The following is a 5,189-nucleotide window of genomic DNA, read 5'->3' as shown; positions in this document are numbered from 1 at the left end:
CCGAAAAGGGGCGGGAGTCCACGCAGTCAACACTAGACCTAAGTGTTCTTCGCTCGGCCGCATATTGAGAGCACACGCCAAGTGCGTGAGATATTGTCTTGGGAATGCGTCAGACGCTACAGTCAGGGTCCCGTTCGTTTGCAATCTTGTGAAGATATCGGTGAGTGTATACCACACCAAGCCGTAATCGATGGATGAGTGTTCCCTACCCTCTGCGCAACCGAAGTGTAAGCCGGCATTGCTAACCAGCCTCAAGTCTATGGAGGCGCTCTTGCTGATGTTCGGGGTTGTCCCATTTTCGCGTCATAGATGTTTTGATGGAGTTATGGAGCAAGGTGTTGATGTTATACCGGGAAAAATTAAGTTTTATAATCTTCCCGTCAGTGTGCGCCTTTTCTGATTCCGCGTCAGCCTGTCAATTTCCAGCTATTCCACAATGGCTAGGAATCCACTGCAGCATAATGGTATGCCTAGATTAAGACGCCTCAGGGATCAGAGACATAATATCATAAACCAGAGGACTATATCGCGTTCTGTGGCTCATATAATTGCTGATGAGTTGCAGCGCTGGTTTTGAGTCACAGAACACTGTTCGTTCCTTGAGGCTTTGCTGCAGTATGCAGCGGACTGCGTCTCGAACTCCTGTCAATTCAGCTGCTGTAGACGACGTTATGTGTCCTATCTTCAACCGTTGCGTGATCCCCATTCCAGTTACCATGTAAGCTGCCGCGGAAGAGATCTTTGTCACGAAACCATCGCAAAAACATGTTCGGTATATATCCATACATGTAAGCAATGTAGGATAACGCGAAATGCGTAAGCCCATCAAGCAGCATTATTGGCTTCTTCGTTATTCCGGGGGTTGAGAGTTTCACCATTGGCTTTGCCATCGTCCAGAGTGGAACTTCTGGTATGTCTTGCAGTTCGATGTCCGACTACAATAAGTCTTGCTGTGACAACACGGCTTCTGAGTAACCGGTGACAGGCCGTATGCTTGTGACGTTCGTCAGTGGATGATTCCTGTGTCTAGTCAGTAGCCTTAAATGCACTCGCAATGGCTCATGTTGCAGATAAACTTCAGTTGAGCACGCGCGTGCCTCTACAATAGTGCCCCAAGTAGACAAACATCGTAGTAGTCCTAGGCAAATTCTCAGTGCGCGAGCCTGAGCACTTTCAAGTGTGCGTACGGCAGATGCACTAATCTGAGAAAGTACAGGCGCACTGTAGTGGAGGTAGCCCACAAAATGTGCCTAGTTAGAGCTGCAGAAGAGATCACTTGGGTGGCCCCCACGATTCCCCAGACATATGTCAAATGATTTGAGTAAAGCTGTCCAGCTTTTTTCTTAATGCATAGATGTGCTTCGACCAAGATAAGTCACGGTCGATGATGACTCCGAGAAACTTGTAGTATGCTACCGAAGTTATAATGTTCCCATCAATCATAGCGGGATAGATGGCCATTCACCTCCACGTAAATGCCATGGTTACACTTTTTGTCGGCGAGAGCTATAGTCTGCGACTGTTCAGGGATGTCGACGTTATTGAAATCGCACGCTGCAGCTTTGTTTGCACTTGCAAGCACGTTAAGCTCGTGGTCCATATGCAGATGTAATCTACGTACACATAGACACTGTGCCTGCGAGTTTTCTGTCGAGTCCAACGAGAACGACATTAAATAAGGTTGGCTCAGTACACCTCCTTGAGGCACCCCACTCTGAACGGGATGGTTCCTTGTATCACTGTCTAGAGTTGTCATGAATATCATTCTCTCTTGAATATAGCTGGCTATCCACTGGTGCATACGGTCACCGATGCCATATTCTTCAAGGGGATTTAAAATTGCATCATGCAGAACATTGTGAAAATCACTCTTGATATGAAGAAAGACAGCATTCATCAGTCGACGACGGCGTTTCCGATGTTCAACAGTCGTTACTAGGTCAATAACGCTGTCGATTGACGATCTACCCTTTCAGTAACCTGTCATCACGTCTGTATATATATTACGCTTCTCCAAAAACCACTTTAGGTGTATCAAAACCATGCGTTCTATGGTTTTTTCTATGCAACTGGCAAGCGCCGCAGGTCTGTAGGAAAGCATAGCATGGGATATCTTTCCTCCTTTCGATAATGCCACGATTTTGCTGGTCTTGCAACGTGCAGGCACAGTTCCCGAGAACCAAGAGAGATTATATAAAACAAGAAGCTCTTCAATCGCTCGACGGCCTAGATGGTGCAAGGTAAAATAGGTAATGCCATCAAGCCCAGGCTCACTTGAGTGTCTTGAAGAAGATATCGCTGCACGTAGCTCTTGCAGCGTGAATGGGAGGTTGAGACGATCGTCCATTTTATTTTATTTATTTCATAATACGCCTAAGAACCCCTGAAGGGGTATTGCATAGGGGGAACGGACACATGAAAAAATACGAGCTTAGCGCGTTGCGGGAAAACAACAAAAGTACACAAAAGATACACAAAGGTTATACAAAAAACACAAAAGTTATACAAAAGTACGACATCTAGAAAAATACACAAGCAAAACAATATACAAAATACATTAGTCCAGTGAAGATCAGAGAAAAAATACAAAGCTGACTGAGAACACAAATTAAGGGCATTAAATAGGCACAATGTAAAATGAGTAAAACGAGGTGGTGCTCGAAACTGCGTCTGTTGTCACCTTAAAAAATTATTAAGATATGAATACACTTATACAATGTACACGCAAAACTGTAAAACAAATGATCAAAACAATACATGTACTAAACATCGTATGAAGAAACGTTAAGATATTACATGATGGATATTTACACCTAAATGTTGCGTAAATGTTCCTGAAAGGTTGCGAAATCGGTTTGAGTAGCAATGTGTGATGGCAGGCTATTGCATGCAACAATTGTTGGGAAACGAAGGAGTTAGCATAGTTAGCTGAGCGACAACTAATGCGTTTTATCTTGATGATATGGTCTGTGCGTGGAAAGAAGGCTGTCGCTGGTTCGAAGACGGTGAAGGTGCGGATGATGATAAAGTTTGTGCTGCAGCGAAAGGCGGGCAATTCTGCGGCGATGAGATATGTCGTCAAGCAGAGTGCAAGCTTTTAGTGCTGAAATGCTAGTATAGGATGAATAATCATAAAAAAATGAAACGGACCGCGCGTTTCTGCAGTGCTTCGATTTCATGGGTGATATATGTTTGACAAGCATCCCAGATAGCTGACGCATACTCGATATTGGGGCGTATTAATGTGATGTATGCTAGTCTGCGTAGTTTAGCTGGAGCATGGTTAAGGTTGCGTTTGAGGAGGCGTAATGAGCGGTTAGCTGATGCTAACGTCAGGCGGACGTGATGACGCCACGTTATATCAGACTGTAAGTGAACACCAAGGTACTTACATGAAGTAAGTTCAATCATGTTGTTATTTATTACGTACTATGTTGGAATACGGTTGTTGAGCCTAGTAAATGACAATAACTTCATTTTAGCTCTATTAAGAGTCATCAAACATGTTGAACCCCATGTGTTAATAGCGTTAAGGTCAGTTTGAAGAATATCTTTGTCATTGTCACATGAATTAAATTGTTGGAGAAGCGCACCTGAGTAGTGAAGGTACCGCTGTTGTAGATCTGGAGAGGTGCATGCAGAAATCTGTGATCTCCTTCTCACTGTGCGTCTGGATGATAGCCAAAGCTAAGAAGGATAGCCAAAGCTGCAGAAGATGGTAGGGCTCACAGCATGCCATCTCGTGGACAACGGCTTTCTTGGGTAAGGCTGGTGTGCAAAAGGACCTCCAACGTTTTCTGTCGAGCTTGTCTAAGTATCTTTGAATTTCCTTTTGCACACAGCGTGATGTTTCCAAGTCCGATATCAATTTAGTTCGCCTGTATTTCCTCTCGGCGCGACGTCGGACTGCTCGCAGCTCTTCATCTATAATGTAGCCAATGTTCTTGAATTTGATGTTTGGATGATGCTTGTTCTTGCGTGCATTGCTGTTGCAATGTGCTCTTTAATCTCCTTCGGAGAAGTTATACAGCCGCGGGACTCTTCCAGCTTGTTCTGAAAATCATCGCAGTCAGTGCGTCGCGTATCAGAACTTAGGAATCATGTAAACCATCTCAGTTGTACACAAGTAGGCAGGTGATCACTGCCGTACGTTCCAGCGTCTGTGCACCAGGCAGCAGAAGACGAAAGGCACCGTGAAGCGATGGCCAAATCGAGACAGCTACTGTACGTTGTGCCACGAAAAAAATGTTGGTGAGCCTTTCATCAGGATGTCAAGACCATTTCTGTTTGTGAACTCAAGAAGTTGTGTCCTTGGAATATTTATGACCCTACTACCCCAAGGATGGCGGTACGCGTTGAAGTCACCTACGATAACATGAGGTTCTTGGCTGGAGTCAAGAACAAGTTTCAGCTGCGCAGAATGAAATTCTCACCTGGGAGAAATATAGCCACCGATTATCGAGATTTTCCGGCGCTTTAGCTTCCATATACACAGAGACTGCACTGTCTCTGTGTGTCTGTTTTTTTCTACGTCCTCGTGCAGTTGCGGTTACACATTTTATCATGGCTAATTTAGTTAGTAAGCGAATGTTTACAAGTTGATACGGCTGATAAATCTACTGTACTTACTTCGCATAGCTGTCTACTAATTTGCTATCGCAATCGGTGCTTCGAAGTTCAGGCGAAACAGCAACTTTTTATTCTCAGGCTGTTCTAGCTCCTCATACTCTGACGCAGCTTTCGCGAAAGAGATTTTAGGCGAATTCGGCACATTTAACAGCAGCCGTCTTGAAGCAAATGCATTCGTTCCAAAGTACACAGATTCACTGAATTCACAGATGAGGCCCTCTGACAAAAGCTAAGAAACACAGAATTGGCAGGAACGTCTGTTCCGATTTCGCTTTGTTCGATGCGTATTTCGAATATAATGCTTCCTTCCACTCTCGCACCCACTGACGTTTTTTTCCTCGCGGCGTATCTGCCCAAATGCAGGCCCCCGGATCATCTGCCAAAAGTTTAAAAAAATGATTCGCGGCAGCAAGCACAATGCGGCTGCATATTTTGATTTTGTCTTTCTGTCAAAAGAAGTTTACAATATAATCGCTTATAGAGTCCGCTTGTCCAGCAATCGCGCGTTTGTACGCTCGATGCAGGGGATGTTACGCCCATGAGCACCACTCTTCTTTTTT

This window comes from Dermacentor andersoni, chromosome 2, assembly GCF_023375885.2.
Source record: "Dermacentor andersoni chromosome 2, qqDerAnde1_hic_scaffold, whole genome shotgun sequence".
NCBI classification, from domain to species: domain Eukaryota; kingdom Metazoa; phylum Arthropoda; class Arachnida; order Ixodida; family Ixodidae; genus Dermacentor; species Dermacentor andersoni.
Note: the sequence above shows the minus strand (reverse complement) of the source record.